Here is a 15987-nt window from a genome sequence, read left to right on the forward strand (position 1 = left end):
GTTGGGGCTTTGGGGGAGTTTCTGAGCTGCCCATGACCTCCAGCCAAGCCTCTCAGTCCAAACAGATCAGATCAGCCTAAAGCTCACAATGAAGCTATTGTATCACAGGCCTTGAATAATATTCCCATTTACCAGTTGGAGGTTTTCATTAGAGCCACTAACCCTCCTACTTCTTTAAACTGAAAAACAGACAGTATAGGTTTTTGGTGAACTGAGCAGATTGAGAGTTCACCGGTGTGGTGGTCTGAAAATCCACAATTTATTTCATGGTCGTATTGATATAAGTTCTTTGATGTAGCAGTTATATCCTGAAAAAAAAGTAACTTACCCATTCTTTGTCCAGAGTAGTTGCCACTGCAGTCAGTCTGATGATCTCTTAGGGAAAATGGTCAGCAGGCTGTAGCAGCATATAATGAAATCATACATGTACATACATCATACACGCACACAAACATTGTGAGCACAAATGATTGCTCAGAGAGTCTAGGTAGCCATTTTGAAAGCAGTGATGAATCAGAGAGTGAAATTACTTCTTTTCATAGAATTAGGAAAAAAGCAGTTAGTAGTAACAAGAGAATAAAGTCAAAGTACAAACTTCTGCATGGTGCATGGCTGCATCATTATGTTTTTTTTTTTTTTTTTTTTTTTTTTTTGCTGTTCTTCCTTCTTCATTGACATACCAAAAGCAAATGAATAGCCTTGATAGGAGGCAAACAATGTGAAAAAATCTCTGATATATGAATGCTGCATCTGTCACCAACTTTAATGACATACAACTTCTTATTAAATTTGATGGTGTAGAGGCCTTTCATAAAGACCATTTCAGCTTAATTTGTAAGGAGCCATGATTTTAATATTTCTAGATTTTAATCTGTACATTGCAAAACAGCCTACTTTTACTGTCCAGTGTTAGGAAACATCTAATCAAAGATGTGATTTAAAATTATTTTCTGCAATTCTAAACTATTGAAATAGTTCAATGCAATGAACCTCCTACACAACTGTAGGAGAGGTGTAGCTAGACTGTTGGTATACGCTAGATATTTAGAGAGAGAACAGTAAATCTCTTTGTGATGACTTTTTTGCAACAGCCACAATGAACTATGAATTTGTCATCCATTTTGTGGAAAAAAACACCAAAAAAAAAAAAAAAGAAAAGTGTACATTTCCCATTTCCTCTAGCTGGAGAACAGAAAGCTTGTTAACTGAGGAAAGAATGTTTATTTAAAACCCACAAAGTGATCTGAAATGAAAGACTGCAGAAATGTGAATGAGCCCATGGAGAGGTTCCTTCATTTACATGTCAGTCTTCAGTACCAGCTCACCATATGGTTCTATTATCCCCCAAAGAACAGGATATATATGTACATGTATCACACACTTAGACAAACAAATGTACAATGATCTGTATGCATTTAATGTCATGTACATATAAGGTAAAATGCAAATAAGTGCTACAATATGACATGCTTATTAGAATACATAATGGATAATCTTCAACCATAGAAAAACAAGACTGAGGATGTCCATCCAAGTCATATCAATTACCTAGATTTATCTTCCAAGATAAAGTCCCTTTTCTGCTCAAGTACAATTCCTTTTCCCAATATTTACGAAACACAGGATGACTTGGAGATACTTCCGTGATGTATGGCCAGATAAAATCACTTGGCTTTCAGAACCTTTACAATTTTTTCTTTTTTAAATAGCATACATGAAAAAAATATATATACATATTGGTAAAAGACTGATAATTCTTAATCTTATCTCATTTTTTAGTTGTAAATTACAAAGCAGTAGAATTAGGGCAGACGGAAGCCCTACTATTATAATATATAAGTTTTTAGCTGTAATTGCATTGGCAGTACGAAGTGTTAAACTATTATATGTTACCTACTGGAATGTGGCATGTAATGAATGAACAATAATTTATTCTCCATAGAATCCAAAGATTTCAAAGTATCAAACAAATATTTAATTAAGCTTCCCAATGAGGTAAATAAATATTATATCCATGTATAGAACAAGCACAAAAATCTGGGCACGGTTTCCAAGGTCACCAATATTCCAAATGTGACAAACAAGATCCACTGACTGAGATCAAAATCTAGTTCTTAAAGCCAGATGGGAAAGATCTGGGAAAGATCTGCTTCTTGCCCTGTAGTTACCCTATCAGGGCAAGTGAACTGAAAGTGCTGTACTAGTACCTTGATGAAGATGGCAGACAGTATGAAGGAATATAAATGATTTAATAATCAGAAAGTCAGTCTAAGAGAAAAAGTCAGAAGAACCTAAGTAACAAGTATTTTAAAGGGAGTCAAAGGGACCTGATGACTGAAACTAACATGTTAATGCCTTTCTTCTACCCATGAAGAAAAAATGATAGAGTTATAGGTGAACTAGATGAAACTACTAGTAGAAATGTTCATAATTTTCAGAGTACACACATTTTTGTTGGGCATGATTCACAAGTGATACACTGCTATCTCATAGATCTTTCTGCATTTCTTAGAAGAATTGAGTGCAGAGGGGTATTTAATAGCACCACTTGTCGCTTTTGAACAGTGAACAGTATCCCAGTCAAAAACCTTGGAATATGTTGAAATCTATATGGGTCTATTCATTTGTGTCCAGGCAAAAGAAAGACAAAGAGCAGGCTATTTTATTTCCACTTTTAGAAGACCTTGAATCTCTCTGGTAAATGTTGAGAACTGAAAAGAATGCAATCTCTTTAAGAACCAAAAAGAATGCAATCTAATTATAAGTGCTGCTGTGATAAAAGCACTGAGTCCTACTGTGTTTCCAACTTCATGATGAAGTAAGGTTTCATTGTTCTACCCACAGACATGCCTGCCAACGTGGGAGAATTTTAGATGAAAATGAAAGACTGAAAGACTATTCTCTACTCACCCATCTTACAGCAGCCAGTGATTTAGTTGCTTGCCACTTCTACCCCTAGGGAAGACCACTTTTATAATAGAGTTTTAATATATGTCAATACCATTTTGAAAAGCATCCTCTAGAGAGGCTGTAAATACAGCATACAGCATAACCTGCTTGCTAGGTGCTTTCCATCCATATGGCTGCTTCTCCATCAGCATGTGGAGTGCCTGCTTGGAAGTTTTCTTTTTTTAACCCACTGGGCATGTTCAGGTATAAAAGATACCACCAGCTCCAGGGAATGTCTCAGTCACAATTCTCTCAAAGTAGCCATCTGTAAAGCTGGTGGGTCTGATGATGCAGATGGTTTCAGAAGCACCTATAGCTTTTATAGACACAGTCATAGGTTATTTTGACAATTCAGACTGAAAAATATGTTCTTCACAGAAAAAGCGCATCTCTTGTTCATTAATCTTAGCCTGATATAAGTTGACCTTGCCTTCCTTTCAAACTGATATTGTAATATCAGTTCTGCTGCTCATCCAGAAGCCTATGGGACTACAGCAAGTAAATGACTGGAAAAAAGCAAAAAAAAAAAAAAAAAAAGGCAAAAAAAAAAAAAGGCAAAAGGCAAAAAAAAAAAAAAAGCATCTTTCTACCTCACAAATCAGGTAAGGATTCACCTGAATATAGACATCTAACTGAGCTTGTCATGTTAGCCTCTTTTTACAGTTGACAGAGAGCTAATTAGCAACATCCATGTCATCTGGGATAAGATACACGTTACCTTAAACTAGGTAAATTTGCATATGATCAGATGGGTCAAGCACCACAGAAGTGCCTATTCCTCTCCATTAACTACAAGGGGAGCCCTGAGCACCTAGCACAGCAGTAAACAGATAAACCAGAATGAGTTGAAACCTTACGTAGAGTGGAGATTCTGCTATCCCTCCATGGCGTCTGCTTCAGCCCTGTGTCTACGCATAGACTATGCTGGCTCACACATACTGAAGACATTAGAACAACACATTGAGAATTGTGGAACTGCTGTACAAGACGCTTCAAGTGCCTTTTTCTTGCAAGCATGGTCTTGATTTGAAATTTAGTATTTAACCCTAAGCTTAAACTTTTGTAGTTTACGCAAGAATCATAGAATCATATCATAGAATAGCTTGGGTTGGAAGGGACCTTAAAGATATCTAGTTACAACCCCCCTGCCATAGGCAGGGATGCCACCCACTAGATCAGGTTCGCCAAGGCCCCATCCAGCCTGGCCTTGAACACCTCCAGGGATGGGACATCCACTGCTTCTCCTGGCAACCTGTTCCAGTGCCTCACTACCCTTATAGTGAAGAATTTCCTCCTAATGTCTAGTCTAAATCTATCCTCTTTTAGTTTAATACCATTCCCCCTTGTCCTATCATTATCTACCTGAGTAAAGAGTCCTTCTCCATCTTTTTTATAAGCCCCCTTTAAGTACTCTAAAGCTGCAGTGAAGTCTCCCCAAAGCCTTCTCTCCTCCAGGCTTAATACCCCCATCTCTCTCAGCCTTTCTTTGCAGGAGAGGTGCTCCAGTCCTGTGATCATCTTTGTGGCCCTCCTCTAGACTTGCTCTAAGAGGTCCACATCTTTCTTGTTCTGGGGGCCCTAAACCTGGATGCAGTACTCCAGGTGAGGCCTCACAAGGGCAGAGAAGAGGGGGACAATCACCTCCCTCCACATGCTGGCCACTCCTCTGTTGATGCAGCCCAGGACGCAGCTGGCCTTCTGGGCTGCAAGCACACACTGCTGGTTCATGTCAAGCCTTTTGTTCACCAAAACCCCCAAGTCTTTCTCTGCAGGGCTGCTCTTAATGAGTTCTTTTCCCAGTCTGTACTTCCATCTGGGATTGCCCTGACCCAGGTGCAGCACCTTGCACTTGGACTCATTGAACCTCATGAGGTTCACATGGGCCCACTTCTCTAGCCCAGAAGTGACATCCAGAAATGACAGCAATTATAATAATACAGAAGTAACAGAAAGAATGTGATCATAGGACAAATCAGAGAAAAAATTTCATTTAGCAGCACAAATAGCAATCTAGACTTTTGATGTTCCTACAAGAAAGTAAAGGTGGGAGGCAATTGTACTGGTTTTTTTGTTTGTTTGTTTGTTTGTTTGCTTTTCCGTCCAGATCTCAGATCTCTCTCTCTCTCTCTTTTTTTTTTTTTTTTTAATAAAAAGTGTGGGGTTTCTTTTTAAGTATAAATCACAGTGATTGGCAATTAGCAATTAAAATTTAGCAGTGTAAGAGTCAGTGAAGTACAGTGGTTCTGTTTAAATCAATGCAAATGTCACATGGACAATAGCATTCATATAGTCATGTTGATACAGCTAGGTCCCATCCACACCAGAGGATTTTTCGAAGGACTAATAGCTTGCAAATAATCTAAATTAAAACAAACCAAAACAAAAAAAGGCAAAACAAAAATGTCCCTTTTTAAAGAAAAAAAAATTTGAAGGGAATTCTTGGTGCTCTGACATAAGTTTGTGAGAAAAGTTTGATTTTACTGTCTATTTTGCTCCTGAATTTAAAACAAAAACAAATTCCTTTGTTTCTGCCTCTTTTTTTCAGAAACACGGATTTGGTACTATACTAATCTATGTACTAGGCTACTTACCTCTTTGTCTCGAGGAGGTCTTCCAGCATTTTAATTTACTTTAGAGACTGTCAACTCTCCAAGTAAAACATAAAAGATCTGTAGATCAGATCTTTGGCTCTGAGTCATGCCTGAACAACAGGAAATACAGCATTTTGCTTTCCTAATGAGATCGAAAAATAAACTGACTGTTGCAGATCAGAACAATTTACTTTTTTCCCCTCCATGGATGCACAGTAACCCTTTCCTTCCATTTCTGATGACAGGATACATATACTCAATCACTCCTTCCTCTCCAACTTTAATTGGTATTCTTCTCTTGGATAAAATCATATATATGCACAATAGTACTGCTCATGGCATTTCCAAATTAATTTTAGGGCTACGAGAGGTCTTTGTTTCACATTTTCTGTTATAGTAAAATAAAATCACTGTTTCTCACTTCTGCTGAGTCCATGTTTTCTGCATAGAGAGATAGAGTGTTTGTATCTGTTTGCATTTTTTTTTGTTGTTTATTGTCAATGGCCAAATCTCACCAGCTTCATGGTGAGCTGGACTGAATCTATGATCCTGTAGAGTTTTTATTTGCATATATCTGACTGACCTATTTTCTGATAACATTGGGTAAAAGATTCAATGATGACAACACACTAACTCTGCTTTCCGGTCTCCATTCTGATTCTTGTGGCCAAATATTTTCTGAGCAGTAGAAAAAGAGCAAACCAAAGAAACAGGAAATAATCTCTGGTAAATTGTGTTTAACACTGGTTCATATATGATTAAAATGTATACTGTCCAACATATGTATATCTGTTGATCATTAGGAGATTACCAAAAGGGAGGAGGTTGGCTCTGGAGAAATCAGTCATTGTAATAGAAAACATTGGTCTTTATGTTCCTGAAATATTTAAAGAATTACTGACCCCTTTAAAAACACGTTTAATCAAACAACACATATACCACAAAATCCAAATCCCAAATTTTGGACCCTTTTGTTACATAATTGCCCTGACGTGTTATGACACGTTAGGCATTGGAATAGGCTGCCCAGAGAAGTGGTTGAGTAACTATCCCTGGAAGTTTAGATGTAGAGCTTAGTGATATGTTTTAGTGGGGGACTTGTTAGTGTTAGGTCAGAGGTTGGACTAGGTGATCTTGGAGGTCTCTTCCAACCGAGATGATTCTGTGATTCTGTGATTCTGTGATTCTGTTGCATAAAACCCACACACAATAAAATATTCAATGTTCATTCAAAATATTTACCTATAAAACTTTTAGTTATGATATAGAAGATGTAGCATCAGTGCCAAACAAAGAATAAATTGAGGAAAACTAGCTGAAATCAGCAAGGAAGTGAGGGTAAACATGAAATTGGTTAGGCTTACATAAACTGACTTTTTTTTCCTTTTTTTTTTTTTTTTGTCATTGATTACAGAAGAAGAAGCTCAGATTTAGGAGTAGATAACATTTTTCTTTTACACAACTATATAATGGAAACTTTCCCCTCATCTTGCATAGCCTTCATGTAGACCTGTCACACTTTTCATTTGGATAGAGTCTAGGACAGTTTCTTTGGACAAGGTGACAGCCTACTTATTTCCCTAAGCACAGTCAGAGATTAAGGGTTGGAAGGGTGGGAGTTGACAAGTCCATGTCCTGGCTTCCAGCAAAGTTATTTGGGTCATGTTGGAGTGAGTAAAATGCATCATAACATTTTGAGACAATCTTTTCCATAGATAGTACCTGACTTATCTGATCTAGAACCTAACACCACCAACAGTCAGTCTGTTGTCCCAGTCTCTCAGCAAGTTCAGTGGCAGTCTCTGAGCCCTAAACTCCTAATATAATTGTACAACGTGCTCAAAAAGGCAGATGAGCTGGATAAATCAGAAGTCTTACAAAAGAACTTCATGTGTGCCTCTTACTTTCACTGATAAAACCTTACAGAGTTCCAGAGCCACAATAGCCAGAAAGTAACTGGGTTTACTGATGGTGTAAAAATCCTGTAAGACCATATGTAAGAGAAGCATTTCTTAATTGGAATCAAAGACCAGAACAGAATTCCTGATCCTTCAAGTTTAACCCCTTGTGATTTCAAGAATTCCACCTTAAACATTGTCAAGTTTTTCCATTTTTCTCTCCCTTTTTACCCCCACCCTCATTGCCCTCCCTTTTGAAAGATTGTCCTGGAATTATAATATTTTAAAGGACAAAAGCCTTATTTTAATTTCCACCCACAATGTATTTATGGTTGGCTTATGTCTATTTGTTTTTGTGGCAACATTGATCCTTATCTTGAAATGATTCTTTACTCCCAATCAGATTACAAAAAAAAAAAAAGGCAAAATGTTGACCATTCAAAAGCATCGTCAAAAGTTTTGGAAAGAAAAATTAAAAAAGGCTTCAATAATTCATTTATTTATAAAATAGGCCCTCCTTCAAACATATCATGGAAAAATATGATTTTTGTTGTTGTTGTTACTGTACTTTTTTAACTATAAAAATATCAAATACAAGATGCACACTTGCAGAAATGTGGAAGTACTCTTGTACAGAAAGCACTTCTCATCCTTCTAGAAATTAAGATAAGCTGGTTTAACTAGTCACAGGTCTTAATCATTTTCATCAAAAAATGTCACTTTCTGGACCATTTGCTTTTGTGTAAAATATCATGTTGCTATCATGCTTAGAGGATGATATTTCAGTGGGATATTTCACATGGGAACTACAAGCTTCCAGATCAGCAAAGTTCTGACATATGTATGTGCTTTCTTATAGTTTTTGGGCAACTTTGTCAGGATATACAATCTACATTTCTGTGTCTTCTGCACTTCTGTGACTATTCAAATTAATTTCAAAGGAAGCCTTGTATTAGCACACAATGAAAACAGCAGGATCAGAATTATGGGAGCCACACATCTGTATTTTAAAGGTGTCAGAGAGAAAAAACTTCATGTAGGATTTAGCTTTCCTTCTCCTAAGGGTTTGTTAGTCCATGTAGGTAACATAATTTTTGAAGCAAGGATAAATTAAACCTCTGAGTCCTTGTCCCCTGGTCACTAGTGACATTAACATCCCCCCTCCACAAAAAAAAAAAAAAAAAAAAAAAAAAACTACTCTGATGAAATTGTTTTAATAGATTAGGTGTTATATTAAATCAGCTTTTCAATACTAAAGATTTCACCAAATAAAAACACAAGAAGCCCAGGCAGTTAAGAAGTTGGACTGGATTCATCCCAAAAAGCCTGTATGTGCTCTACACAATGGATGGGAAGGATATAAACAGTTTTCCTTCTCTCAAATGTTAAATAAGTACTTATTTCCCCCTAACATACTGGTCACCAAAACCAAGTAAGCACTAAATGAAGAAAAAAAAATATATATGCTAGGAAGATGCTGCATCTTTCAGACACAAGTGAAATTTTCCAGTGCAAATCTGTTGTCATAGCCTCGCAAAAGAGCTGATCAGACAAGTACATGTTATATACGAACAATCCTGTCTGTACAAAATGACTGAGAACATCAAATATCTTCCTACTTTGGACAGAAGTACATCGTAATGCCAAAATTAACTATGTCTATTACCTTGAAATATGCTCACATGAAAAACAATGTTATAAATGTTTTGTTTTATGTAACTACAACAACAATGACAAATTTAGCTTAGTGGACGATTACAGACTTAAAATGATGGTTTCCACAACACACATACTTCTGCTGTAGCCATCCTTATTTATATAAGCATTTCTTGTCATAAAACAGAAAAATTATGAATAAAATACTTCTAGAACTGGATGTTTGTAAGTTCTGGTGATTTTCTTTTCTTTTGATTCCTACTGCAATTCTACTGCTCTCAGTGAAGTTCCCCTCAAATAATACAAGTAAGAGAAGACTCATATGATACTGTATTTTTACTGTCTATAATTTTTTTAAACATGTACATATATTTTGATTGTTTGCTTTCTGGTGGTCAGATATATTGTTAAACTTTATTACAATGAAATTAGAAAGTTTTACATATCCCTTTGAGACACCTATGAGCCCGTGTTTTGAAATCAACATTGAAAATTTTCCTTTTGTCCACTTCTCCCCTTCTTTGCATACCAAACGTTGCCATATACTCAATACACTAGTTATATTTTTCTTATTTCAAAAGTAAAATCACTGAAACAGAAAATTTATCCAGAAAGGCACTCAGAACACAGTGCGTAATGTTAATGGAACAATGACAATGAACAACAAATCTGAACTGTCTACTGCTTTATAGTCCAGAGTAATCTGGATGCAAGAGTGCTGGAAAGAATTTTCTTCCTTCTACATTAATAGTATTCAGGTGGTAGCAGATTTTTTCACCCAGTCCTATGTGCCTTGCATAGCACCTTCAGCAGTACTGCTGCTGACTTTGGTTAGAACTTGGAGATGGTCGTGGCTTTGAATAAGAGTATTGTCGGCTGATCTCAGTCCAGGAATGTGACTTTCCATTAGAGCTGGTTAATTTTCTTCTTACCAAAAATCATAGCTTGCATTATTAAGAAGTTTGGTTGAAAAAGTAATACAATAAAAGTACACTGCTAATGACATTCTTAGATCTTCAAATTAGATTCTTGCATTCTTTGTCACTACTTCAACACACAGTAGCAATGAGAGCTTTTCAGTCAGGATGAGAACTCATTGCTGACTCAAAGAAGGTACATAATATTGCGGCACTGTAGAATAAAATGTTTGACATGCTCTCTACTCATTGTAGCAAACTTTACTCTCAGGTTATTAAAGCGTCAAAGAACTCATGCATATAATCCAAACAAAAGGAAAAGGAAAAGGTAAAAGTAAAGGAAAAGGAAAAGGAAAAGGAAAAGGAAAAGGAAAAGGAAAAGGAAAAGGAAAAGGAAAAGGAAAAGGATGATAGATCAGAGAAATTTCTCCCAGGATTTAGCAAGCATGTGATTTCCCAGAAGCAGTATAAGTGAATAATAATTGCAGAGATTGTCCACCAGGTGGCATGTGAGCCATAGAATGTTAGAGTAGCAATACTAAATGCACAGTTTTGTCTTGCTCAAGACATAACTTATCTGATTAGTTTGGGGCCAAATAAAAGGTTATAATTATGCAGAGTAATCCACAAGTAATATATATAATATATATATTCTGATAAGTGCCACATTCTTTACTCAGGCTCCCTGAAAGTGTTGAACAATCAAGTCAAGCTCCTTACCAAACCCTTGGCTACTATGGTTTGAGAAATAAATTACATAAGTTGTTGCGTGCTTGTTTTATTTTTGTTTGTGTGATAATTTACATTCTTGGCAGTATCATATCCTTCAGAGATTTTACAGTCTAAAACGTATAGTTGTACAGATACACACAGGTGTGGCAAATATAGATAGACAATCTAAGCACAGAAAGGAAAGCTTTATAGTTGCTCTATAGGTTGGGTCATAACTGGTGGTATATGACGAATGAAAGATTTCCCTGGCTTTACTTGCTCCTATCAAGATGGAAAGGACTACTACATAGTACATAGATATGCAGTTACATACACTGTTTTCTTGGGAATTGTAGCAATTAAAAACATTACAAGAAAATCTGGGGACAATTATTGCTTGCTAATGCATTGTAGCAATGGAAAGGAACGAGGATAGTCAGAACTGTACTCTCAGCCTGTTTTCCACAGTTGCTCAGAAGTATTTCAAAGGCATTCAAAAGGTTTCTTGCTAGTTTCTATGTATATTTTGCAATTTCCAGTGGGTAAATTACTCACTTTAGCTCTGCAACAAGGGCAAATTGTTTCACTTGCTACACTTGGAATTCTTCATCAATAAATTCATTTAGTATTCTTCTTACCCTCCATTGTGAAACTCTGATCTCTGTGCTTGGTGGGTTTTATAAGTAGTATTATAATTAGTTCAGACAGAGCTACATTTTCTACAGGTTTAACACTGCCAATTAGCCAATTACAGAAAGTTCTCTGTAGTTAATATTTACAGATCTTTCTATCATGTTGAAAGCCCATCAGACCAACCATGGTGAAGGGTATTATTCTAGAGCTAGAGATGGAGCAATATCATTACTATTGTCGTTTATTACTTTCTTGTATTCTAGGCTTACCTAGTAAACACAAGAGCTATCTCATAGTAGATAGCATTTTATAAATGCTAATATTATAATGATGGTTAATATGCTTCAGCTCTGTATTGTTATTATTATTACTGCATATATATTTATGTCCTTGCATGGTTCAGCAGTGGAAGGTCCTGTCCTCAGGTATTGCTGACATGGTTTTCTCCCCTTATATCTCTATATCTCTCATTGTCTTTTTCATGATTTCTGCTGCTTTTGGTTGTTTTAATTTTGTCAGCTTTAAAGTCATTTCTGTAAACTTTCATCTCAGAAATCTTCATTTTTATTGTAGTCTTTAATGTATATATGCAAAGACACTTTTTAATTGATATTAATGTTCACTCAGCTAAGAAAATGTCATTGTTCCTCACTAGTTATTTACAAACCAGACCTCTACTGGTAACAAAAAACAAATTAACAGAGGCCATGGCCTCATATACACAAAGTTTGTAGTGTCCTTATTTATTTTTTTTTTCCCGAGGAATACAAATACATTTTTGAAAGGGAATTTTCTGAAGTTTTATGAACTGAAAAAAATAAATAAATTAAAATTACCATTAAAACTGCAGAAAAAAAAAAATAATTGTTTCTCACTACTATTCTTCCAGTATTTGTTTAGATAGCCAAGACAGCCATGGCCTCAGTCTGCTGTGTAAAACTTTGCATAACTGACAATTATATGCCTCTATAAAAAGACATTTAAAACTCAAATGAAATTTTAATAACCCTGGGAGAAAAAAAAATAGAAAAAGAGAGCTTTCTCATTTCTTCTTCAGTCTTAGCTTCTTCTTTTGCACTTCTGTTGCCTCCTGTTTTAGCATATGAAGAAAACTGCTTTCAAAAGCAAAATAATCTTACTGATTCATCTAGGGTAATTGATAAGTACTGTAACTTGGTGGTATTTTACCATGAAGACTTTGAAGATGACTACTAGGTACTCCAAGCTGTTCTTCCAAATATCACTGGGCTTTTACAAAACGAAATGATTCCGATCAAGTGTGTAGGTTAAAATAAAAAAAAAAAATGCAAAAAAATAAGAAGTCGTTACTTTTCAAAAATGGCTAAGTGTATTCATTTTCAATGACATATATAATCATATATATTGAAAATGAATACACTTAACCATTTTTGATATGAGATATATAACATCTATAAAACAGTGACCTCACTCTTTGTATGTTACATACAAAAATAGTAATTTGGCTCTATTAACTCTCCCTCAAGAATAAGTTCTTTTGGAAAAATCAGGTGTTTTTGTTTGGATGAGCAATTAATTTCCATGAATATGGGACATATTCTGTTTGTGATATACATGAAATCTTCCAGGTTTCCATAGGAAACTACTGGTCTGGTGCCTCTGAAAGCTAAGCTATAACACATCCCAGTTGTGGGCAAACAAATGGCTTTGGCACTTAAGAAAAAGATTTCTTTGATGGAAAATTTATTATTGTCTTTTCTGCTAAGCACAACAAAAAGTTACAAGGAGCATTGAACAAAATATTAATTAGAAAATGCTGCATTGATACAACATATTCAAATGAAATGTTACTCAAAGGTAGCAATCTCATATGGTTATTAGAAAATATAGTAGTTATCAATATGAAACACAGAGAAGAAAAGCATTAATTAAAGAAAAAAAAATCAAGCAGATGGCATATTTGTTAGATTCTGGCAAGTGAGGGGAAAGTGTAATTTCTACCAATATGCTCCAAAGTCATCAAGTATAAGTGATAAAACTGCCATAGCTTTGGATTAGAGTTCTGGAGATGAATACTTAAATAGTATAAAGTTGGGTTGCGCTCTATACTGCAAGGGTATCCTCTCTTAAAAGGAGCCAGGTTCACAAATGAGGCCTACAGGAAAACCCAATAATAGCATTAGGTATAACAAAGGTATTTGAAAAAAGCTAGGGATTATTCTCTGCATGAGATTTACCTGGCCAGTAAACAACTACTGCAAAACCTTCAATATCAAATACCAAAACTTTCTTTGGGGAACTTAGAATGGAGCAACCAAACATGAATTGTTGTATGCCTTAGCCAGGTAGTATATTTTTGCAACAGTACTTCATGGGATCAACTTAAACATGATAAGGGAGAACCAGTGGAGTTCTCTTATTGACTTTAATATATATATATATATATGTAAGCCATAAACATACGATCTTTCTTTAATGGACACATCCAGTAGAATTCAATACATATCTAAGCATTAAGTTCAGATTATGTGTTGGTTTTTTTTTTTGTTTTTTTTTTTTTTTGAGAATCAGGAACATGTCTTTCTTAATCTCAGTAAGAAAATATAGCAAAAAATTATTAGAACACGTTATTAGCTATCAGTTTATTAAAACATATGGGGTCTTGATAGTCATTTATATATATTTCATTAAAAAATCCTGACAAGGACTCATGTATAGAGTTTTCAAATGGGCCATTTAAATAAGTAGAATGAACAGAACTTGGCAATGGCAATGAAAATGTAAATCAATCATCATATGTTCTGTAGACATAAAGAATTTCACTGTTATACTTACCAAAAATTAGAGAGGAAAGAACTACAAAGTAGGATACAGTTAGTGGTAGCTTATGAAAGTAAATAGTTTCTTAAGACAAAACCTTGCAGAAAGCATTTCAGAAAGAGCTGGAGGGGAAAATGCCACATTTCTAGTATCACTCTAACAAGAGCTAAACCAACTTACTTAGTGATGCACAGTAATTTGTGTTTTAAGAGTGCTATTACATTGTTTGCAAAACACATTAGTAAATCGTGGTGCAGATTAAACTAAACTAATTTTATTTTAAATACAATATATTATTTGGAGTATTTTATTTCTAGATGGTATGCTATCGATCATTCATTCATAGCTGTAGGTTTATTTTAAATTACTGTTTATGTTTAAATTATTTATAATGACATACATTATTAATTTCAAAACTTATCAGGTGACACATTAAGAGGTAGATCTGCTGCTGCTCTCCCACATTGTTTTTTCAATTTACCCAAAGAAGAAAATCCCAAAAACAAAACTTGTCTACCAGTTCATAAGCAAATATTTCATGCAGATCTAAATTCCACTACTACTTTCAGTTCATCTTCTTTCTACTGAATCTTCTTACGCTTATGAATCTTCAGAACTACAGGCTGTGGGAAGAGTGGCTGGAAAGTTGCCCGATGGAAAGGGAGATGGGATTATTGATCAATAGCTGGATGACTATGTGCTCAGGTGGCTAAGAAGGCCAACAGCATCCTGGCTTGTATCAAAAATCATGTGGCCAGCAGGATTAGGGAAGTGATTGTCCCCCCATACTTGCTTCTAGAGAGGCCACGCCTTGAATACCGTGTTCAGTTTTGGACCCTTCACTACAAGAAGGACATTGAGGCATTTCCAGAGAAGGGCAGCAAAGTTGGTGAAGAGTCTAGAGGACAAGTCTTCTGAGAAGTGTTTGAGGGAACCAGGGTTATTTAGCCTAGAGAAAAGGAGGCTCAGGGGAGACCTTATCACTCTCTAAAGCTACCTCAATTGAGCCTGTAGTGGAGTGGGGGTCAGTTCCTTCTCCCAGGCAACAAGTCATAGAACAAGAGGAAATGGTCTCAAATCACAGCAGATATGGATATGAATATTAGGAAAAAATTCTTCACTGAAAGAGTTGTGAGACACTGGAACAGGCTACCCAGGGAAGTAGTTGAGTCACCATCCCTGGAGGTATTCAGAAGATGTGTAGATGTGCTGCTTAGGAACATGGTATAGTGGTAGAATTGTAAGTGCTAGGTTAACAGTTGGACTTGATGATCTTACAGGTCTTTTCCAACCTAAATGATTCTATGATTCTGTGATTCTGATTCTATTCAATGGTGGTTTTTTTGTTTTGTTTTGTTTTGGTTTGGTTTGGTTTTTAGCCCCTTCCAATGGGAACAATGAAGTATTGTAAGTGAAGGGACTTCAAAAGCATTTAAAGTTTTAAAGGTCTCATTATATGTGGCCAAATAGAAGCTAACTCATCATGGTCCTTGGTATATCTCTATGCTATCTACTTCAAAATCCCCATGCCATGGTCTGGGTCCCACCCTCCCCCTTCCACCCCCCCACCCTTCCCGAATGACATTAAAGAGTCAAGAATTAATCTAAAAGTACTTCCTAAAAAAATCCTTCCTAAAAGATTAGACAGTCCTTCCAAAAATGGTCTTTCTATACCAGAACAAGCCTGGGAGTTTGCCTTAAGCTTTGGCTGACAGACAGTACAGTCTCCCAGTTGCTACACAGATGGGTTTCTCCATGAGTCGTAATAGCAGATTTTTGGCTCAGCAGCAGTTCATTCAAATGTTTACCTAGCTCATTTTCTTCAAGTCATAG

Source organism: Cygnus atratus, chromosome 2, assembly GCF_013377495.2.
Source record: "Cygnus atratus isolate AKBS03 ecotype Queensland, Australia chromosome 2, CAtr_DNAZoo_HiC_assembly, whole genome shotgun sequence".
Classification (NCBI taxonomy): domain Eukaryota; kingdom Metazoa; phylum Chordata; class Aves; order Anseriformes; family Anatidae; genus Cygnus; species Cygnus atratus.